The sequence below is a fragment of the Oryctolagus cuniculus genome, chromosome 7 (assembly GCF_051225735.1).
Source record: "Oryctolagus cuniculus isolate XC-2025 breed Fujian yellow rabbit chromosome 7, ASM5122573v1, whole genome shotgun sequence".
Lineage (NCBI taxonomy): Eukaryota > Metazoa > Chordata > Mammalia > Lagomorpha > Leporidae > Oryctolagus > Oryctolagus cuniculus.
In genome coordinates, this window is record NC_142873.1 from 111873862 (window position 1) to 111898019 (window position 24158).

The 24158-nt window shown below is 41.9% G+C and overlaps 2 long non-coding RNA genes across 2 annotated transcripts; both read left to right on the forward strand.

The window, feature by feature from the left end:
• Nucleotides 1-2962: 2962 nt before the first annotated feature.
• LOC127493609 (uncharacterized) lies at nucleotides 2963-9692 on the forward strand. The gene is made up of 4 exons (XR_016237305.1): nucleotides 2963-3390; nucleotides 3664-3740; nucleotides 6493-6792; nucleotides 9536-9692. It is a non-coding gene; the product is annotated as an uncharacterized LOC127493609 (long non-coding RNA).
• Nucleotides 9693-22273: 12581 nt separating this feature from the next.
• LOC149125693 (uncharacterized) lies at nucleotides 22274-22763 on the forward strand. Its single transcript, XR_016236754.1, has 2 exons — nucleotides 22274-22374; nucleotides 22533-22763. It is a non-coding gene; the product is annotated as an uncharacterized LOC149125693 (long non-coding RNA).
• Nucleotides 22764-24158: the final 1395 nt, after the last annotated feature.

The window sequence follows — 24158 nt, forward strand, 5'->3', positions numbered from 1 at the left end:
CTGAAGCCAGGGGCTTCAACCTGACACCCATGAGGGTGTCAGGGCCCCAAGCACTTGTGACATCTTCCACTGCTTTCCCAGATCATTAGGAGGCAGTAGGATTGGAAGTGGAGCACCCAGGCCATGAACCGATGCCCACGTAGGATGCTGCCCTCATAGGCAGTAGCTTTACCTGCTATGCCATAATGCTGGCCCTGAATGCACATTTTCTATTCACCTGACTCATTTCTTTCCTGCAGACTCTGCCTCTACAGGGTCTGCTTCCCATGGATTCACACTGTCAGCAGTGCCCTAACTTAGCTGGTTCAGTTGAACAGCACTTAGAAGGCCTGCAGTTCAGCTCTCTTTGCCATTGCCCATGTCTTGTCAATGTGAAGTAGTCATCTCTTGTTGCCTTGGTTCTTCTGGACTGCTATAACAAAATACCATAGACTGGATGACTTATAAACTTTTTCTCACAATTCTGGGGGCTGGGAAGTCCAAGATCATGGCAGTGGCAGATTCAGGGTCTGGTAAGGGCCAGCATCTAGGTTGTAGACTGCCTACTTCTCGCTAGAACTTCCCAGGAAGAAAGGGTGAGGGAATCTCCCTGGAGTCTCTTCAATAAAGGAACTAATCCCGTTCATAAGGGCTCTATCTTCATGACCTAATGAGGGTTAATATTTAAACATATTTAAACATGTGTATTTTTAGGAGACACAAATATTCAGTCAATTGCACTTGTCTCATCCAACTAAGAATATGCAGGATGTAACTCAGCAGGTTTCTCCCCACTCCACCATCAAAGTGGCCACTTATCCCACTGTTTAGCTTCTGGATTTCCCAAATAGATTCAGTATCCAGGCTGTGGTGAGATCTTCCAACATGCCACCCTCTCCATGTGGTCCTATGGAAATTCCCTTCACTTGGCTTGACGTGAATTTGGTAAATCTGTCCACTGCCAGTTCCCCATCTCTCGCCCACTCACATACACACTCTTTTACAGGGAGATGCAGCAGCTAAAGCACTGTTCAAAAAGCTACACATGCCAGTTAGGAGAGGAGAAGGCTGTTAATATTATGGTCACTGAGTACGCTTTCTACTTAGTTGTTTCAAGGTTAGAAACAATCACTTATCCAATTAGTGGGGACCTGAGACAGTGATGGCTCTCTCCTAAAATAAATAAAAAGGATGATGCTGGAAAAAAGAATTCTGACCCAATTTAAGAAAGATGCTATTAAAGTAATGAGTCAGTGTTTCAAATGACACGTCTAGGAGTTGCTCTGGCCTGTCACACAGCTTTTCTTCCTGAGCGTGAGACCTCTGACACAGGCCACCAGAAGACAGAAATGCAAAAGTGGAGAGGCCCCTGCCCACAGTGACCTCTATCTTAGGATTTCGTACTCACCAAGAAACTTCCTTGTTAGAAAAGCATTAGATGGAAGAATCTAGAGGTTACTCAGGCAGTAGTTACTATTTTTCCCCTGTTGTAATAAAGAACATTTATTTACTCAACAAATATTTGTTTGAGCAGTCCCATGGGTAAAGAGTGAAAGGGAAAACAGTAAAGAATACACTAAGAGGGGGCTTATAGTCTGGTGGTAGTTAGAAAAGAATATTGATTTTAGTGTTATCTGGCTATATGAATTATCCAAAGGAAACACTTAAAGAAGTCTGTCCCATCATCTGTAATATTTTGCAGAGAAATTTGCTTGAGGAATAGTGACTTTGCCTCTTAACAGATGGGCTAGCAAACATTAGGAATTATAAAAGCGGTGAAAAGTTGGAGCGAAACCAGGAAGAAATGGATAGAAATCATTAACAACTAGTATTAGACTTTAATAATAATGTCATAAACTATATTGTATACAATAATAATTTTACAAGTAACATTTATTGAAAACTTACTATATGTCAAACCCTATGCCAAGCACTGTTGTGGATTATCTTATTTAACTTTCATAACAACACTTAGATAACTGTAACATTTCCCTATTTTATAGTCCTGGAATTTGAGGTGGCAGAGTCAGATTTGAAAATGGCAGTCAGATGCTTAACTACTGCTTCATGCAATCGGGGAGTGAAAATGCAGTGCACAAATACTCTCAGCCATAAATCATCGATTGGACTCAGCTGTAAATGGTATCCATCCTCAGGGTACTAGTGCAGATAGCTCAAGTTATTTGGTCACAAAGAAAGGCTTCCGGTGCTCAACTCAATTTTGTGATTTGTCATGTGTGTAAATGATAGGAATCTACCAGATTTTCTCCTAAAACATATTTGTTCCATATTATCAGCCTCGCCTGCTTTGTGTTTGAAAATCAGTGACATGGCGTTGTAAACTTTCCTCTTACTTGCCCTAAGAGAAATCGTACTGCAAGAAGTAAGATGTGTGAAAGTAGTGGACTTCAGGGAATTGTCTAAGCATCTGGGAATATCAAAGCCTTCATGAGGTAGTCTCACTGCCTGTGGGAAACGCACTGCGCCCCGTACAAAGGAGTCTCCCTTGCTAAGGAGACCTGAGATCCTGTCTAAGAACATTCTTTTGACTCTGGTGATCTCTCCACTGTGTTGTCCTGGAGATTCAGTAAACCTCTCTGGAGCAAGTGCTAGGCACTTGACCACCTGGAGTAGAATTCCAGGGATATCTGCTGGAAAAGAAGCTGAGGACCTCATGCTGGGAGACAAGTCTCCCAAGTTGAGTTAGGTCTTTGGAAAACAACTGGATTTGGTATTGGTCTTTATTACAGTTTCCACAGACTGAGAAAATTGTTTATAAAACAAAAGCCGCACACAATTTGGTATGGTAACATTTTTTAGAATTTTGTTTTTGCACAGCGGAAACCAAGGCCAATGCGGTCATGGTAGAAATGGAGCCAATTCTGTTACCCCAAAGCACCTCTCCTAAAACACTAAGCTGAGTAAGCCAGGCCTGACCTTGCCAGGAACAGCCGGCATTGTTTGGCTCTATGGAGAGACTTCCGGGACGAAGAGCTCCGAACAACCACAGCAAGGCCCCACATCGTGCAACAGCACGCACGCGGCACACCCAGCCTCAGATCTCTCACCCTTTCCGGAGCCGGAAAGCCTACCAGTGCTCCTCCCTTCTTCCACTCTGGTGAGAGGGAATCACAGTTATTGTTTCCAGGACAATATGTCGGCACACACAGCTCTCGCCATTCCTTTCTACCAGTGAGACATCCCAGGCAAATGGAGACACCTCTCTTGTTTGCAGTTCTCCGGTTCACAGGCAGTGTAAGGCGCCAAATGAAACATCCAAGTTTCCTGATCCGCACTTTGAGCCAGATCATGTGAAGACTAAAGAAAATCTATGTTTGCTGGCTTCGGGAACAGGACTGACCGACTACTTTTTCATCACAAAGGAAGTGTTACGAAAAAGGCTAATACATGGTGAGAAAGCAAAACCAAGTAGGAAATTGATTAAACTTTGGGGATTGGGAGACTTCCTACTGGCTGTATCTACATTTTCCATGTGGCTGGAATAATTTATTTTCCTTCTTCCTGTCATTCTGAAGCTACTACAGCAAAAACTTTTTGGGAAAGTTCTCATATTTTGGAGGCTACTGTTCTTTAGAAAATGTATGGATAGTTTTTACACGTATGTTCTCCCAGTAAAATAAAAAAAAAGTTTTATACTTCATTTGTACATCTGTGCTTTCCTAGGAACATGATAAAAACTTTTGTACTTCATCCATTTGATTCACTCAGTGGTTTGGTGACTCAAAACTGATCAAGAACCGGTAAGTGTCCTGCCTTAAAGCTTGCGTGCTGTAAGTGGGGGGAAATAGACAACAAATTAGTAAATTTGGAAATACATAACTGAGAGGTGAACCTTTGATGCTGCAGTAAAAGATGTCCTCGTCCTGTATCTGACTGCCCAAGTGTTCAAGTTCTAGCTCAGTTCCCAACTGCAACTTCCTGCTGATGCACACTCTGGGAAGTAACTGGTGATGGCTCAAGTGGTTGAGTCGCTGCCACCCATGTGGGAGAACCAGGCTGAGTTTCTGGGTCCTGGATTCAGCCGTGCCCAGCCCTGGCTGTTGCAGGCATTTGTGGAGTGAACCAAGAGATGAGCAATCTCTCTCTCTCTCTCTTGCTCTCGCTCTCTACCTTTCAAACAAGTTAAATAAATAAATAAATAATTTAAATGGAAATATATAACTTAATTTCCAACATGATAATGCTTTAAAGTAAAATAAAGCATTATGTTAAGATAAGGAAATGGAAAATTAATAGGCAAGATGGGCAGAGAAGACCGTGTAGGAGAAGAGACTTCAACAGAAGGACTAAGGAGTGAGCCATGTGTGGTTCTAAAAGAAGGCAAAGGTTCCAGGCAAGGCCAGTGGCTCAAGGTGAGTCCTGGAGCTGGATGTGACTGAGGTTGGAAAGGTAGGCATAGATCAAGACATGTAGGCATCTGTTCATCGTCACAAGGAATTTAGATTTTATTCCAAGTATCACAGGAATCCTTGAGGGTCTCTGTTGTCAGATTAGTCTCTACTTTAAGAGGGAGAAGGAATTTCATTTCATATATATATCAGCTGGCTTCTGTGCTAACACAGTTGTGAGATCTATCTGCAAATAAGGGAATAAGAAAATAACATGAACAACCAGAAAAAAGTGAAGTGAGGAAAGTTCCAGAAGACAGGGGAAAATCTAAGGTAATAAGAACGCGAATTACAAATATTGGTGGAGTGCTTGCTGTGTGCTCGGTACTATTCATGTTATTATTTCTTAAGGACTCATTTCCTTGTTTTTTATTAGTATACCCTGAGGTCATAAAAGCAAAGTAATGCTGCAGTGCAGAAAGTGAGTAAGCAGAGAAGCCAGGATTTGAATCTAGATTTTTCTGATCTCAAAGCATAAAGTTTAGCGACTCAGAGGATGCAGCTGACAAGACATAACAAGACAAGCAACTGTGTTCTCCAATATTTCCTGGAAATAACAGTGGACTCTGAGTTTGGGTAACTCAATACGTCAGCTTCTGCTCCTGGGAATAGGGTAATATAGCTATAGGACTTGGATCAGATTGGTTGTAGATACATACACAGAAATTAAAGAAGGATGGCATTATATTAAACTCTTTAAAAAAGCAATTCCAAAACACTGCCAGGAAAACATTCAACAGACTTCTTTTTCTTTCATAAAGCATGTTAGAATCTGTCATAATCGTGTCTTACTTGTTTGTTTTTCATTTAGTCCTGCCCAAATGAACTACCCCTGCACTGCAATTGTCTTAACTGCAAAAACCACCCATGTCTGTTCACCAGGCATCTTCAGAGCCTAGCTCGGCATCTCAAACACAGTGGGGACTCAGTTCATATTTGTCGAATGTCATTTCATTTCTTTGCAATGCTTGCCTTAGCTGCTATGTACCACTGCAGACAGCAGGCAGAGATGGCGGGGAATGTAACAAACATCTGGGGTGTTTTGCAATTCATGGCTGACCCATGCTGACCCTTGATTTAATTAAATCTTTCACTTGTGAATGAATCATTTCTTCCATTAATTAAAATAGGATACACATATGTCTCTGTAAAGTATGTGTCAAAAGAAAGCATTCCACCTAAAATATACAGGAGGTGCTGCCCACCACCGTGAGCCATCCATCATCATCTGCTAAAAAGATCGGCCCTGGAATTAGAACCAGCACAATCATCTCTTCTGCCCTCAAAAATATGAGTTGCGGCTTCTCAGCCAATCTGTCAGCTCTGGTGTTAATATAAGGAGTCAGCCTCGTGTGAAGCCGTGAGAGAGCCGTTTATTTTGGAGGGCAGAGCGTGCAGCCCCAGCACTCCAGGACAGCCATCATCGCTAATAGCTGCATGGAGCCCGTGCTCTCTGGAGACTTGTATCTTGACTATGAGACCTGGGAGGCAGCAGGGATTGTGCCATCACAAGACTCACCTTCGCTCCTCCAGTCCCCCCCAAAGTCAAAATGAAACCAGCAAGAATTGATGGTACTGTAGAAGGGGACAAAGCAAGTGTGTGTCCCCGTCGACCCTACAGCCGCCCCCGGAAGAAAGAGCATGCCAACAGCTATTGGCAGCCTTGGCCTGTAGGAAACAGAGTGCATGTCCATGGATCATTCAGAGTAAACCATCCTCTGCCCAAAGTCCAGAGGTCTCAATGAAGCCCCTTAACACGTTTAAGAATCACCACTGGGGATTCTCCGGGCAAGATGGAAAGGAAGGAGGGAGAGAGCATGGAGTAACGCAGCTTCAAAGCGCCTCAGGTCTGCTAAAACCACGTTTTAAGCTTCCTGCGTGGTTTCACACACAGTAATTTTGGGAAAAGCAGGAATTGTGAGGCCTGTTCTCCGAGTGAAGTGTCAGGCTCCGTGGGAGCAGGAATGCGGAACACTCCCCTTGTGTGTTTATGAGATTGTTTCAAAGGAGGCCAAGTGATTGCTAAACCAGTCGTGGCAATTCAAAGTGTTTCATTACTGTCCTTTTATGTTGAATACTGACGGCCCTTTTATTTTTCCTGCAGATGAATCTTGTAAGGCAGGCTCAAGAGCACTGCAGGAATGACTGGGGCCCCTGAGATCGCTGGGATCCCTTCCGGTGGTGGAACGGAGGACTTGCAAAGATAAAGTGGCTTGGCCTGGGCCACGTGGCAGGTGTACAGCAGAGCCAAGCACCCCCCAACCCTACCTCCCGTCTCAGGGTCCTGGGTGCTTTCCCCTGGAAAGATACCTGGTGTGTTTCCTGAGCACACCGCTGGGCGCATGCCAGGGGGTTGGAGCATGGGTTGATTCCAGCAGTGATTCGGAATCGCTTGATGATGCTTGTAAGTACTGAGGAATAACTTAATAGCTTCTTCTGTTCTTTGCGTTTAAGTCATTTGGGTTATTTCAGGGGTTTGACTCAGTTACTATTATTTTTATATGTCCTGGTACTTCTCTCCCGCCTTCGACAACTGTCCAGTACTCAGTATGTTATCTTCCAGGTCAAGGTAGGAACTCTTCTAACTGAAAAGAGATACTTACATAGGAGAGTTCACATGTAGTAGAACTGGACAAGAATGTTAGAGAAATCGTTGTTCATGTGGTGGGTGGAGGACACTCCTGTGTCAATTTGCTCTGGGACCAATGCCACCTTTTATATTTAAAAGCTATTTGGTCCAACATCTTTTCTTTTTTTTAAATCATTGAATCTCTTTTTTATTTCTTTGTAAAAGGGAATAATAGCACCAAATTTATAGGATTGTTATGAGGATACATTTAAAAATTTGAATTTGGGGTCAGCGTTTTGATATAGTAGATGAAGCCACAGCATGCGAAGCCAGTGTCCCATATGGGCACCAGTTTGAGTCCCAGCTGCTCCACTTCTAATGCATCTCCCTGCTAATGCACCTGGGAAAACAGCAGAAGATGGCCCAAGCCCTTGGCCCCTGCATCCACGTGGGAGACCTGGAAGAACCAGCAGATGAAAAATCTCTCTCTCTCTCTGTCTCTGTCTCTTCCTCTCTGTTTGTAAATCCGACCTTCAAATAAGTAAATAAACCTTTCAAAAAATTGAAGTTACTCTTGGAGATCTCATTTATCTGTGTAATGTAATGAAAGATACACATATGCAAATAATGCTAGAATATGAGCAATGAAAAAATGACACCGATGCATTTGCTTTATATTGATCCTAGCTCTGATGATAGGTCATTTTTTTGTTTCTAAAGATTTATTTATTTGTTTGAAACTCAGAGTTACACAGAGAGAGGAGAGAGAGAGAGAGAGAGAGAGCTCTTCCATCCACTGGTTCACTCCCCAATTGGCCACAACGCCGGAGCTGCACTGATCCAAAGCCAGGAGCCAGGAGCTTCTTCCTGGTCTCCCATGTGGGTGCAGGGGCCCAAGCACTTGGGTCATCTTCTACTGCTTTCCCAGGCCATAGCAGACAGCTGGATTGGAAGTGGAGCATCTGGGACTCGAACTGGTGCCCACACAGGATGCTGGCACTGCAGGTGGCGGCTTTACCTGTTATGCCACAGTTTTTCATAAAATGCACTTCTATGAACCTTTGGAAGATCCCTTGTATTTGGCTGTATGGTTTCTTGCTTAAAAGCCTTCCATGAATTCCATGGCCTACAGGATAAAGCAGTACGATCTGGTCTCAACCCATTATTATACAGCCTCATTTCTACCAGCATCATCTCCACACCGTCCATTCCACCCAGGCAGGATGGCCCAGCATCCCCTCAGCAGCCATGTACTTGGCCTGAAGTCTTCTTCCTCCACGTTATCACCTCCTGAATTCCTAGTCATCCATCAAGGCTCAGCTACAATTTCACCTCTTCAACGAAGCCTTTCCTTACTTCACTCCTTTGCTGATAAAACTCTCTGCTCTGAACTTTAATGCTACTTTATTCTTGTCTCACATACAGCATTCACCTCATTCAATTAAATTTGGTTGTACATATGTCTGTCTTCAGCCTAAACCTAGTTTAGCAGACATTGAAAGTCACTCTGTCTCCACGCCTGAGGCTTTTTTCTCCATTGAGTTTCTTTCTTTCTTTTTTTTTTTAACATTTATTTATTTATTTGAAAGTCTGAGTTACACAGAGAGAGGAGAGACAGAGAGAGAGAGAGAGAGGTCTTCCATTTTCTGGTTCACTCCCCAGATGACCTCAACGGCCGGAGCTGCGCTGATCGGAAGCCAGGAGCCAGGAGCTTCCTCCAGGTCTCCCACATGGGTGTAGGGGCCCAAGGACCTGTGCCATATTCTACTGCTTTCCCAGGCCACAGCAGAGAGCTGGATTGGAAGAGGAGCAGCTGGGACTAGAACCGGTGCCCATATGGGATGCTGGCGCTTCAGTCCAGGGTGTTAAGCCTCTGCGTCACAGCGCCGGCCCCTCCGTTGAGTTTCAATAGTCCCTAAAATTATTTTTAACCAGGGTTCTGGGATGCCCCTCTAAACCCTTTAGAGTTGACACCAGAGTAAAACCTGCTTGCTAATCCATGGCTCAGCAATGAGCGCCTTGAGTGCAGGGATCGTGTGTTATGATTCCTCTCTCTTTTTGGAAGTTAATTAAACTGAAAGGGACACACAGGGAGAAAACCACCCCTCCCTGTCTGGTGATTCACTCACGAAATGCCCTGGTTGACAACAGTCAACCAGGACTTGGCCAGGCCAAAGCTGGGAGCCAAGAACTCAATCCATGTCTCCCGCAAGAGCGGCAAGGACACAAATACTTGTAATATTCGTGTCATCATCATCTGCTGCCCTCTAGGATGTGCGTTTGCAGGAAACTGAGTCGCAAGCCAAGGAGTCAAGACTCAAACTCAGGGACTCGATATGGCATGCAGGCAGCCCGAGAGGCATCTGAGCCCCTGCACCACATGCTGACCCCATGTCGTATCTCTTTGCCACCAGCACCTGATGCAAGAACTGGTACTTAATAAATATTTGTTAAATACATGAATGGCAACGTATGGCAGCACTGAGCTATTAAGTGTGAGCTAAGGAATAATTCTGGATTCTGAGAGTATGGAGTCAGATCTAGACCCCCGGTCTTGACATCACATTTCATCCTCTAGATGCTGGGAAGTGTAGACTTTTGTATTAAAGGCAGCTCAGATCTCAGGAATTGTTGCAAAGTGCTTGTGTTCGGGCTGCTAACCAGACGGCTTCTCAACAACAAATGGTCATCGCTCACAGCTCTGGAGGCTGCGAAGTCCAGGAAAACAGCGTCTGGTGAGTCCCCACTCACTGGTCCATGTTCTCACGTCATGGAGGGGTTGAATGAGCTCCCCTGGCCTCTTTCTCTAAGGGCACCAATCCCACTTATAAAGGTTCTGCTCTCATGACCCCGTCTCCTTCTAAAGGGTGTTAATCCTTGATCAGACCAGATACATGGCTTGCAAGTATTTTTATGCCTTTCTGTGCATTGACTCTTTACCCTGTTGGTAGTGTTTTTTGATGAACAAAAATTTAAAATTTTCTTGAAGTCTGACTTGTTTTTTTCCCCACCTATTTGTTTGGCTTAATATCTAAGAAATTATGGCCAAGTCCTTGCAAAATCATGAAACTTTTATTTAATAAATATAAATTTCCAAAGTACAGCTTTTGGATTACAGTGGCTTTTCCTCCCCATAACTTCCCTGCCACCCACAACCCTCCCCTCTCCTGCTCCCTCTCCCATTCCATTCACATCAAGATTCATTTTCAATTATTTTTATACACAGAAGATCAATTTAGTATATATTAAGTAAAGATTTCAACAGTTTGCACCCACATAGAAACATGAAGTGTAAAGTACTGTTTGACTACTAGTTATAGCATTAATTCACATTGTACAGCACATTAAGGACAGAGATCCTACATGGGGAGTAAGTGCGCAGTGACTCCTGTTGTTGACTTAACAATTGACACTCTTGTTTATGGTATCAGTAATCACCTTAGGCTCTTGTTATGAGTTGTCAAGGTTATGGAAGCCTTTTGAGTTCGCCAACTCCGATCTTATTTAGACAAGGTCATAGTCAAAGTGGAAGTTCTCTCCTCCCTTCAGAGAAAGGTATCTCCTAATCATGAAATTTTACACTATATTTTCTCCTAAGAACTTTATTATTTTAGACCATATATAGAGGAATTTGATCCATTTGGCATTTTTTTTGTATATGGTGTTAAGTAAAGAGCCAAATTCATGTGGATATCCAATTTTTCTAGCTGTATTTGTTGAAATGACTGACTTTTTTCACCACCGAGTGATCTTGATATGATTGCCAAAAATCATTTCACCATATATGCAAGGGTTTATTTTGGTCTCTCTATGCAATTCCTTTGGTTTATATGTCTCTCAGTATTCCATTATCTCACTGTTTTGATTACAATAGTTTTATAGTAAGCTTTGAAATCAGGAAATATGAGTTTTCAGATTTGTTCTTTTTTGATATTTCTTTGGCTATCTGGAGTCCCTGGAGATTCCATCTGAATTTAAGGTGTGAATTCTTCCTGTTTCTGTAAAGCACATCATGGAAATCTTAATAGAGATTTCATTGCATGAATCTGTAGACTGCTTTTGGTAGTACTGACATTATAACAATATTAAGTTTTGCAGTCTGTGAACAGGGGATATACTCCCATTTATTATGTCTATTTTTTGCAGCAATATTCTACAGTTTTCATTCTATAGATCTTTCACCTGCATGTTAAGTTAATTCATAAATATTTGAATATTTTAAGTAATTATTTAACGTGTACATATTTTTATTTATTTGGAAGGCAGAGGTGTGGTAAGGAGAGAGAGATCTTGCTCTTCCATCCATTGGTTCATGCCCAAATGCCCTCAACAGCCAGGGCTGGGCCAGTTCAAAGTCAGGAGCCTGGAATTCTATGTTTCTCCCACGTGGGTGGCAGGGACCCAAGCACTTGAGCTGTAATATGCTGCCTCCAAGGACACATTAGCAAGAAGCTGGGTCAGAGGCAGAGGAGCCAGGACTCGAAACAGCACCTTATATGGGATGCAAGCATACCAAGTGGTAGCTTAAACCATTATGCTACAATACCTGCCCCAATATTTTTAATTAATTAATTTATTTATTTATTTATTTTAAGATTTTATTTTTTATTCATTTGAAAGACAAAATTACAGAGAGAGGTAGAGACAGAGAGAGAGGTCTTCCATCTGTTGGTTCACTCCCCAGATGGCTGCAACGGCCGGACCTGTGCCAATCCAAAGCCAGGAGCCAGGAGCTTCCTCCGGGTCTCCCACACAGGTGCAGGGGCCCCAAGAGCTTGGGCCATCTTCTACTGCTTTCCCAGGCCATAGCTGAGAGCTGGATCAGAAGAGGAGCAGCCAGGACTTGAACAGACGCTCATATGGGATGCTGGCACTTCAGGCCAGGGCGTTAACCCGCTGCGCCACGGCGCCGGCCCCTCAATATTTTATTTATTTTGATGTTATTGTAAGTGGAATTGTTTTAGTAACTTCCTTTTCAGATTGTTCATTATTTGTATACAGAAATACAAAATGGAGGGAATTGGAGATTATTTCAAAAGTGAAATAAGCCACACACTGATTAAACAAATTCCACATTTTCTTTCATATATGGAAGTTACTATCTATAAAGATACATGCAGTGCTTTACCGTTATCAATGAACAGTGACAGGAAGCTCAAGGCAGTGTTCCTCATCAAGAATTTCAGAGAATCAGTCGAAGAAAATGAAGAAAAGGCTGGCTGAAGAAAATCACTCTAAGCATCAGTTACCGGTTTCAGTTGACAATAACACATAACAGTTTACTACTGTCATTGTCCAGGCCTACAGATCATTTATGTTGTACTTTCAAATAAATAAAAAAGACATTTGTACATTCCTGATACTGGGAAAAAAGATACATATATAACATGAAATTTTGTGGATGTCAATGAATTATATCCCTTGCTTAACAATATACCCTTCTTTCTTCACTATATGATCGTTGTCAATAAATCCCATGTTATATGATATTAATGTCCCTACTTTCAAGGAAAATAGTATGCATGTGTATGTATATATTCACATATGAAAGCAGTGTGACAGAAATGTTGATAATTATTAAATCTTAAAAATAACAAATAAATACAATTTTAAAGAAGATTTATTTATTTTTTATTTGAAATAGTTACAGAGAGAGAGGGAGAGACAGATAGAGAAAGCCCTGCCATTTGCTGGTTCACTCCCAAGATGTCCATAACAGCCAGTGTTGGGCCAGACCAGAGGCACAAGCCAGGAACTTCATCCAGGTTTCCCGGATGGGTGGCAGGGGCCCAACACTTGGGCTTTCCCAGGCACCTTAGCAGGGAGTCGGATCAGAGAAGGAGGAGCTACAGCATGAACTGGCACCTTTATGGGATGCTGGCAATGCAGGAAACTTCTTTACCTGCTATGCCACAATGTGACTCCAATAAATACAATTTTTTAAAAAAGGTATACACTTGATCTTTGTGTGTTGGCTTTGTATCAGTTACTTTTGTATTTAACAACTGTGCTGAATTCATTCTAACAAATTTTGTGTGTGGAATCTTTGGGTTTTTCTATGTGTAAGAGTACTTCAAGAAGTTTGTGGAAAAACGGAATTAAGAGATGCTTATTTTGGTGCAAACTTTTAAAAAATCCATGTATAAATTTCAATAAATGAATTTTCCATAGACTTTTTGAAGTACCCTTGTATAAGATTTTATTATCTGCCCACCTGCTTTCAGTTTTTTTCTTTATAATTTGGATGCCTTTTATTTTTTCCCCTTGCTTAATTGCTTTGGTTAGAACTTCCATTGCTACATTGAATAGAAGTGACATGTGTAGGCCTACTTTCCTTTTCCCTGACCTTAAAGGCAAAGCTTTGGTCCTTCTAGTGCTGAGAATAATATTTGCCATGGGTTTTTCAAATATAGATTTTATTTTGTTGAGATGGGATTTTTTTCTATTCCTAGTTCGTTGAATGAATTTTATGAACAGTGCTGAACTGATGCTTTCCTGCATCAGTTGAGATGATCATGTGGGTTTTTCTCTCCCTCAAATCCATTAGTTTCTTAAGTTATATAAAAACAATATGTGAAGTTACAAACCAAAGTTTTAATAATGTTAGCTTTCCCACTTTTTTTTAAAGAAAAGATAAACTAATCTCTTTAATTATATAGAAAAAAGTGTTACGTTGTTTCATAATAATACTAACTTTTGTAATTGTCCTTATATTGATCTTTGTTGAGAACTTTATTTCTTCATGTAATTTCAAGTTACTGTCTAGTGTCCTTTCATTTCAGTCTGCAGGGCTCCCTTGAGTACTTCTAGCAGGGAATGTATAATGGTAATGAACTCCATTGGTTTTTACTTGTTTAGAAATGTCTTCCTTTCTCCCTTACTTTTGAAAGTCAGCTTTGCTGCCTTAAAGATTCTTGGTTAAAAGATTTTTTCTTTTTTTAAAAAATTATTTATTTCAGTGTATTTGAAATGAAAAGAGACAGGGACACAGAGAGATCAGCCATCTGTTGATTCATTCCCTAAATGCCTGCAATAGCTAAGCCTGGACCAGGACAAAGCCAGAAGACTGGATCTCAGGACAGTTTCCCATGTGGGTGTCAGAGACTCAGGTACTTGAGCCATCACCACTGTCTCCCAGGGTGTGGGTTAGCAGAAGCTGGATTGGTAGCAGACCTGGGACTCAAATCAGGCACTGCAGTACTGGATGTGGGTATCCCAAGTAGCTTCATACTCACCGCACCATTCACCCCCAACAGTTTTTCATTTAGTACATTGAATATATTAGCCCCTAACCTTCTGGCCTTTGTTCTAATAAGAAATCTGCTGATAATATTAATAAAATCCATGTATGGGCTAAGTCACTGTTCTCTTTCTGTTGTCAAGTTTCATTCTTTGTTTTTGCACTTTTTTTAAAAAAATTGTAATGTGTCTCTTTGAGGTAATATTACTTGGAGATCATTGAGTCTCTTGGATATTTATTTTTGCGTCTTCCATAAAATTTGGGAAAATTTCAGCCATTATTTATTCAAGTATTTTCTTTGTTTCACTTTCCCTCTGGAACTCCCCAGTGTATATGCTGATTGCTTGATGGTGTACCAGGGGTCTTTTAGGCTCTGCTCTTTTATTCTTGCTATTCCTCAGTGCACTAATTTCCATTGTCCTATCTAAATTCAAGTTGGTGATTCTTTCTTCTTCTTGTTCTATTCTGCCTTTTAATTTCCTAGTGACTTTTTCATTTCATTCACTGCAGTTTTCAGCTCCAAAATTTCTTTTTGGTTTCTTTTTAGGTTTTCTGTATCTTTGTTGATAGTTCCATTTTGTTCACACATTATTATTTTTTCTTTCTCCGTGTCTTCCTTTAGTTCTTTGTACATCTCCAACCTAGTTGCTTTTTTTTAAACATCTTTTTTTTTTTTTTTAAGATTCATTTATTTATTACTGCCTTGAGCCTTGCTGGGAGGAGTGATTCAGTGGTTAAACCAGAGGGGCAAGGATGTGGCTGGGTCTCTGAGAAATCACTGGCTGGGTGGGGTTTCACACCCTCAGAGCTCTTTGGTTGCCCGGGGTGGGTCATTGCAGTGGGACCTGTGCTTACAGTGAGGAGAGTGAAGATCATTTGTGCAGTTCACATGCTGCTTATGAGTATTGAACATACTGGGGAGCTAACACCTGAGCACTGCTCAGCTTGGAGGAGAGGAGGTGGGAGGGGGATCATACCAACAGAGATGATCATCCCCCCCCCCCCTTCTGTTAACAAAAGGAGATCTACTATACCCGACTTGGGTGTTATTCTGGATACTTGCCCCACCCCAGAGCACTGACCGGAGCTCCCTGGACACACCCACCACACACCTGTTGGTATGCACTGAAAGTGCAGACATTCTACTAACCACAGAGGCATAGCTCACAAATAAAGGCCATCAGGGAAAAAAAAAAAAAAAAACATTAACTCCGCAAATGCCCAAAAATAAAAGCAGAAATTCAAAACACAAGAAGGGAGACACCATAACTCCTCCAAAGGAACACAGCAACATTTCAACATTAAAATGTGAAGATGAAGAAATTGATGAAATGCTGGAAGCAGAATTCAAAAAATTAAGCATAGGATTACTCAAAAGCAATCAGAAGCAAATTCACAAAATAAAGAAAAATCATACATAACATTAATGAAAATTTTTCCATGAAATTGAGATTTTTTTTTAAACTTTTATTTAATGCATATAAATTTCCAAAGTACGACTTATGGATTACAATGGCTTTCCCCCCATACCGTCCCTCCCACCCACAACCCTCCCCTTTCCCACTCCCTCTCCCCTTCCATTCACATCAAGATTCATTTTCGATTATCTTAATATACAGAAGATCAGCTTAGTATACATTAAGTATGGATTTCAACAGTTTGCTCCCACACAGAAACATAAAGTGAAAAATAATAGATGATTTTTTTAAATGATGATGAAATCAGAGCAGACCTATTGTCATGTTTAATCCCAGTGAGAGTCAAGTTGGGAATTGATAATTTCTTTTTTTTTTTTTTTTTACAGAGGATCAGTTTAGTATGCATTAAGTAAGGATTTCAACAGTTTGCACCCCCATAGAAACACAAAATGAAATATATTGTTTGAGTATCTGTTTTTATCTGAAATTGAGATTTTAAAGAGAAATCAAAACAAAATATCAGAAATGAAGAATTCAGTAGATCAAATCAAATAAAAAGTTCAGTGGAAAGCCTTAACAATAGACTTGGTAAGGCAGAAGAAAGAATATCCAAACCCAAACCAGAGAACAAATTTTTGGAAATCTTTCAATCAGAACAAAAAACAAAACAAAAAAAGAGAGAAAGAGAGAGAGAAATTAGAAAACTTAAAACTTAAAAACAGTGTTGGAGATTTATGGAATAGTATCAGATGACCCAACATATGGGTCTTAAGAGTTTATGAAGGTGTGGAAAGAGAATAGATTAGAAGCAGGATAATCATTAGTGAAATGATTACAGAAATGGGCAAAGGACTTAAACAGGCTTTTTTTCCCTTGTTTTATTTAGTTTATTTTCTTGTTTTATATTTTATCCCCCCCAAGAAACCTTTTATTTAAGGGATACAAACTTCATGCATTTCATAAGTACAACTTTGGGACTATAGTGATTCTTCCCACCATACTTGCCCTCCTACCCACTCTCCCACCCCCTTCCTCCTCCCTATCCCATTCCCAGTCCCATTCTCCACTCAGATACATTTTCTTTTCTTTTTTTTTCCCAAAGATTTAATATTTTTTATTTGAAAGTCAGGGTCACACAGAGGGAGGAGAGTCAGAAAGAGAGAGGTCTGCCATCCAATGTTTCACTCTCCAATTGGATGCAATGGCTGGAGCTGCGCCAGCTGAATCCAGGAGCCAGGAGCTTCCTCCAGGACTCCCACGCTGGTGCAGGGGCCCAAGGGCTTGGGCCGTCTTCTACTGCTTTCCCAGGCCATAGCAGAGAGCTGGATCAGAAGTGGAGCAGCGGAGTCTTTAACTGGTGCCCACATGAGATGCCGGTGCTTCAGGCCAGGGCATTAATCCACTGCGCCACAGCACCAGCCCCTAAGATACATTTTCAATTAACTTTATACACAGAAGAGTTACTCTATACTAAGTAAAGAGTTCAACAATTGGCATTTAAAAAATGTTCCTCAACTGTCAAGACAAGGGCTGTTCAAAGTCATTACATCTTTAAGTTAATTTCACTTTTTTTTTTTTTTTAGAAATTTAATTAACTTTAAAGAAGCACTCAAGAACGATACATCTTTTGTTAAGCACTTAGACATAATTATAATACAACTCTTTGAGAACAGAGGTCCTGCATGGAAAGTTGGTGCCCGGTGACTGTTAATTTAACAATTAACACTCTTACCTATGACGTCAGTGATCAACTGAGGCTCCTGACATGAGCTACCAAGGCTATGGAAGCCTTTTGAATCCACAAACTTAGTCAGTATTTAGGCAAGGCCATAAGTAACGTGGAAGCTCTCTTCTCCTTCAAAGAAAAGCACCTCCTTCTTTGATGACCATTTCTTTCTACTGGGGCCTCACCCACCAAGGTACTTCATGTAGGACATTTTTTCCCACAGTGTCTTGGCTTTCCATCAGGCATTTTTTTTAAAAGAGGAAATCCAAATAGTCAACAGACACATAAAAAAGTACTCAGGATTACTAGCCATCAGGGAAATGCAAATCGAAACCACAATGAGGTTTTACCTCACTCCAGTTAGAATGGCTTTCATACAGAAATCAACAAAAAACCAATGCTGTTGAGGATGTGGGGGAAAAGGTACCCAAAATGTAATATTTTATTGAGGAACAGTATATATTTTTTTTTTGCCATCCTGTTTGGAGCTTGGCCAACCCAAAGCCAGGAACCAGGAGCTTCTTCTAAGTCTCCAATTTGGGTGCAGGGGCCCAAGCACTTGGGCTGCATTCTACTGCTTTCCCAGGCCATTAGTAGGGAGTGGGTCTGAAGCATAGAAGCCGGGACTTGAATCAGCACCCATATGGGACGCTGGTGCCGCAGGCAGAGGATTAATCTACTATGCCACAGCACTGGCCCCCGACAGTTGTTTCCAAGTGTTGTCTAGCCATCAAGTCTCTTCCATACAGAATTTGTTTATTTATTTATTTTCCCATTTAAATAGGCTACACTTTCCTGTTTCTTTGTATGGCTTGTGATCTCTTAGTTGTTGAAAACTAAACATTTTAATCTAATAACATAACTCAGGAAATCAGATTATCCTCCTTCTCTAGCGTTTGCTTTTTGCTTTTTAAAAAACTTGCTTATCATTTTTTATTATTGTAAGCTGTCCTTGTGTCAATCACCAGCTTAAGGTGTAAACCTATGTTTTTCTTAAGTATTTTTCTGAGTCCATAGCTTTTCTTAGGCATACATAATTGCTTTCTAATTTTTCCCATATAGGCAGTTGTTTTTGAATGTACTAGTCTTTAATGTCTGGCTATCAAAAGAGGTAAAAGGTGAAATAAAAGGAGGGGGAGAGCACTGGCCCCTTAAATCCCCTGGAAGTCTCTTCATTTAAAAGAGGAGGAGATTGCGACAATGGAGGGAGCCACAACAAAAATGGCTTTCAGTCCCTTGGTCTGCTGCTCTGTGGGTATAAGCAGCATCCAGCGATGAGAGCATAGGTCTCTGAAATCTGGAATGGAAGGCAGTTTTTCCCTACTCTGACTCCCATCAGCTATGTTCAAGCTGCTGCAGGAGCACAAGCACAGCTTCCTGTCATGAGGCTTTGGGGGTTTGGGGCTTGTGGGATTGTAGTGCTAGTGTGCTAGAAGCTGAAACTGACTGCACCTCACCCCCAAGTCCTCCCCTATACCTTTCAATCCTTCAACAGACGCAAGTTCCAAAATAGTTGCCTCAGATGGATTCTGCATTTGTAATTGTCTAGATGGGAAGACAGATTGCTGGTGTTTGCTACTCTGCCATCTTCCCAGAATCATCCTAAACACAATTGTACCAGAGAAAAAAATCTGGCCTTATAATGTGAGTCAATAAGAAAGTAAGATTCATTTTATGGAAAGGACAGGTATTATTGTTCTTAATAATAGCAAACATTTCTTGTATCTTCCCCAAGTACCAGACACTATCTTAGCTGCTTCTATGCATTATTTTATCTGGTCCACACAACAGTGCTATGAAACTGGCACCGTGACTATCTACATTCTGAGGTGAAAACATTGAATCTCAGAAAAGTTGCTACACAACATTTCACCTCCAGTAAATAACAGAAGCGACATTCAAAGCAAGATACCTGCTGAACTTCAGAAGTTGTATTTTAAGTCATCATGTTATAGTATCTCATGAGAATCCATACTGCTCGCTCTATTCATGTTAGTCAGCTCTTCCCACAATAATGTGTGTAACACCTTCTTCAAAACTCCATGGCCTAAAACACAAAGGTATACATATCAATTGTGATTTAGTTTTGATTTGGTGAAGCTCAGCTCGGAGGTTTTGAGTTTATATTTGCTCTTTTTCTGTTTATTTTGTTGTCCAGGCTAAAGAAGAAGTAGCTAACCAAGGCATCAGTATCTCAAGGCAGATCACAGGGCACAAGGTCAAAATCAAAGGAAGCAAGCACATATAGAGCACATGCCATATCCACAAATATTGCATTGCCCAAAGCAAGTTGCATGGCCAGACTCAACACCAGCAGGGGAAGAAGATGAATGTCCATAGTGGGGAAAAAGAGAAGAGCAAATATGGACTATAACACAAAATATGACATTGTCCTTTTATCTCTTTGTTTATTTTATTTGAAAGGCAGATAGAAAGAGAGAAGGAGAAAGAGAGAGGGGAGGGGGAGAAAAACAACGAATCTTCTATCCGTTGGTTCACCCTCAGATGGCTGCAACAGCCAGAGCTGGGCCAAGGCAAAGCTAGGAGCCAGGAGTTTCCTCCGGGTCTCTCATGTGGGTAACAGGGGCCCAAGCACTTGGGCCATCCTCTGCTGCTTTCCTAGGCGCACTCGCATCAAACTGGATTAGAAGTGGAGCAGCCGAGACTGGAACCAGCGTCCATGTGGGTGCTGGCACTGCAGGAGGAGGCTTAACCTTCTGCATCACAACATCGGCCCCATGTTTGTTTTAAAGCCTAAGAAACTTATTCCTTTTCATTTAGGCAGGTATTATTTGACTTTGACCCCTTTGTAAATACACAAAACTCTGAAGCAACTTCTAAAGATTTCAACTCTCCTAGATCTTATTTCCTTGGGTACCGAGTACTAAATGTGGTGATTGAGCTCTTCAGAATGGTACCATTGTTGGTAGATCTCAATCCACACTACTCTTCACTTTGTTCCCTGCCAAGTTCATAGAGGTGTTTATATTTTTTAAAAATCCTGTAATAAAACTTTGATTTCCCCAAGAGCAATGTATTTTCAGAAACCCAGAAATTCTTGTGAACAACTCTTAAATAATCATAGAATAAGGTCAAAGAGTTTTACAATGGCCTTAAGAGGGCACTTAGTTCAAGCTTCTCATTTTACATGAGGAAACAGTTCCAATTTCAAACTTCCAATTATCATATGTAGTGGGCCACAGTATTTTTTTTTTTGCTAAAAAAAGGAATGAGAAAAAAATTGGGGGTGACCTTTGGACTTCTTATTGTAACTGTAATTCTGTAATGGAGACCTGTTCAGCTTGTTTTTTATGAGAATCCTCATATGACCTGCTAACTTTATCACTATAACCAACTTCCCTGATTGCCTATGAAAACCAAAAATTAAATCTTTCCATTTCTTTTTGTAATCTTGAGGATCTTCTACATTGAGACGCAGCAGAACAAGTTGAGAGACATCTGGTCAGCAGCTCCAGCGCACTGAGGATGCCAAAGGCTGTTTTCCGGAGGGGAAAGGAAAAGAGAGGTATGAAGCCCAGCTTTCCAGAAAGAGAATTACAACCATTTTCCCAAATGAAAACATTTCAGCATCTAGCCAATATTTTCCTCTGCTAGAGCTGTAGAGTTAGAATGGAGAGAATGCTGTGAGTGAGGGTAGGAACAGAGATTGGGAAAAGTCTAGGGTAAAAAGTAGAATTCGTTGTACCAGTATCTATTGAACTTCCCATTTGCAAGCTGTATGCCTAGGCACTATGGTTTTAATATGAGCAAGACATGGAAAAACACTGTGCTAATAATGCTTCTGGTCTAGCCCAAACACGAAACTAAAGTGTCATTGAAGGAAAGGTGTGTGGTGTCATGGTCATGTGCAAGGGAGCAAAAGGGTAGAGTTTAGGACTTTACTGGAAGGGCACAAAGAAGGCTCTGAAGCAGGGGAATGACATTGAATAACTGGGTTTGCATTTTAAAAGGAACTCTGGCTATATTCTCAAGAATAAATTACAAGGGCTGGTGCTGTGGCTTAGCTGGTAAAGCTGCCTGCCTGCAGTGCCGGCATCCCATATGGGCGCTGGTTTGAGTCCTGGCTGCTCCACTTCCGATCTAGCTCTCCGCTGTGGCCTGGGAAAGCCGTAGAGGATGGTCCAAGTCCTTGGGCCCCTGCACCCACATGGGAGACCAAAGGAGGCTCCTGGCTCCTGGCTTTGGAGAGGCCCAGCTCTGGCCGTTGTGTCCATCTGGGGAGTGAACCAACAGATGGAAGACCTCTCTCTCTCTCTCTCTCTCTCTCTCTCTCTGTGTCTCTCTCTGCCTCTGCTTCTGCCTCTCTGTAACTCTGCCTTTTAAATGAATAAATAAATCCTTTAAAAAAGAGAATAAATTACAGAGGGGGAAAAGAGAGAACTGGGAGAATCTAAGAGAATGTCACAGGGGACAAAAAAATACAAATTTGGCTGCAAATCCAAATATTCAGTCAAGTCAGTGTAGGTGATTTAGCGTGAACAGCCCGTGAGTGTGTGCATTTGTGTGTGTGTGTGTAGTTGCATGTTCAGATATTAAAGAATCTTGAAGATCCTCTTTTTGATTAAATACATACAAAATATACACCATGACATTTTAATTACATAGCACAGTGAGGTGATTGCAATATTCAAGCAAGTTAACATACCCAGCTCCTCACATGGTTACCCGTTTGATGGCAATACTGACTGCGCCCATTGCTGGCCGTGTCGCTCACTACAGTCCTCGTGATGCACAGTAGCTTTCTAGACTCATTCATCCTACCGGCCTGCACGATTAAACCTGCCTCTCTGCAACTCCCTGCCCTTCCTCACTCCACTCCCCACTGCTCTACTCTCTGTTCTGTCTTTTGGACTCGACTCCACACGTCAGTGAGTGTGCAGCAGCTTTCCTTTGGTGTCTGGTTTAATTCACAGCTATCCAGGCTCAGCCGTGTTGTTCAAATGGGAGTCTCTGAAGGGCCTCTCTCATCCCTCAGCTCGCCCAGGACTCCCAGGAAGCTGCCCAGCTCTTAGGTGAGTGCTTTGAGATCTGAGAGTATCTCCTGGGCATGCTTGTTAAAAAAGAGCGGCAGGGCCGGGGCTGTGACACAGCGGGTTAAAGCCCTGGCCTGAAGCGCCAGCATCCCATATGGGTGCTGGTTCTAGTCCCAGCTGCTCCTCTTCTGATCCAGCTCTCTGCTGTGGCCTGGGATAGCAGCAGCAGAAGGCCCAAGTCCTTGGACCCCTGCACCCACATGGAAGACCTGGAAGAAGCTCCTGGCTCCTGGCTTCAGATTGGCGCAGCTCTGGCCATTGAGGCCATCTGGGGAGTGAACCAGCAGATGGAAACTTCTCTCTCTGTCTCTACCGCTCTCTGTAACTCTTTCATCAGATAAATAAAATAAATCTTAAAAAACACACAAGAGTGGCTTTGGAGTTGATGCTGTCAAATCGGTCACATACATTTAGTTCTTTCTTCCTAAAACCTATCGTCACAAAGACAAAGAGCATGTGGCAGGAGAAACAGCCAAGCCTTGAAAATGGAAAGGCTGTGAAAGACTGGGGGCTGGCCCAGCAGACCCAATCAGGCTGCTCATGGAGTCTGCAGTGCAGAGACTCCAAAAGCATTGTGGTTGACACCTACAGTAGTAAAGACACCCGGTGGTACCTGGTGCCTGTGGAAGCGAGAGTGAAGGTGGGCAGAAAGGATTTTGGGGGAAAGAGTTCTAGGAGCAGGTAGAATCTTAGCCACACCCCTACACATGGCCATACGACTCTGTCTCCACTACAGTGAATGAGAGAGGAGCTCTATTTTCTGGAGACAGTGACAATGGGATTTTGAATTGAAACTGCCAGGGAGAGTTGTGGTATGGGAGGAGTCGGTGATGAAAATAGAGAAATGAAAGGCATCTGGGTGGCCTGGTTGTGCATTTGGACCCCAGGCTTCTTCCCACACTCAGTTCCCAGAACACATCAGCCAGGCGTACTGTAGACCTCTTTATCTGCAGGGAATATATGCCAAGCCCCTCAGTGGATACCTGAGACCACAGCGGTACTGAATTCTATTGATACTGTGCTCTTTCCTGTACATAATACCTATGATAAAATTTGATCTATATATTGAGCACAGTAAAAGATGAACAATAATAAAATAGAACAATTATAAAAACATACTTATAATAAAAGGTATGTGACTGTGGTCCCCCCCCCCCCAAATATCTTATTGTACTTTCCATTAAAGAAGACACTTAGTGACTTCTCTTTGGCATATCCAAATTGTCATCATCTCTACTCTTGCTCTTCAGGGTCATTATTGAATAAAATAAAGGTTATCTGAACAAAAGCACTGTGATACTACGATAGTTGATTTGAAAACAGAGAGCTTCCAAGTGGCTGATAGAGTAGCATATACAGTGTGAATACACTGCTCAAAGAGATGATCCAAGTCCTGGATGCTACGAGATTATTCAGAATTATGTGCAGTGGAAAACTTAAGGTTTGTTGATTTCTGGAATTTTTCCATTTAATATTTTCAGAACATTGTTGACCATGGGTACTTGAAACCAAAGATAGTAGAAGCTTGACGAGTCTTCTCTGGGGATATGACCAAGCCAAGAGAAAAAACTTAAATTGAGGATTCCCTAGGAAATAGTTAAGTCATTCAAAGGTACTTTTAAAAGTTTGCGCTGCAGCTCACTAGGCTAATCCTCTGCCTGCGGTGCCAGCACCCCGGGTTCTAGTCCCAGTTGGGGTGCCGGATTCTGTCCCAGTTGCTCCTCTTCCAGTCTAGCTCTCTGATGTGGCCCGGGAGGGCAGTG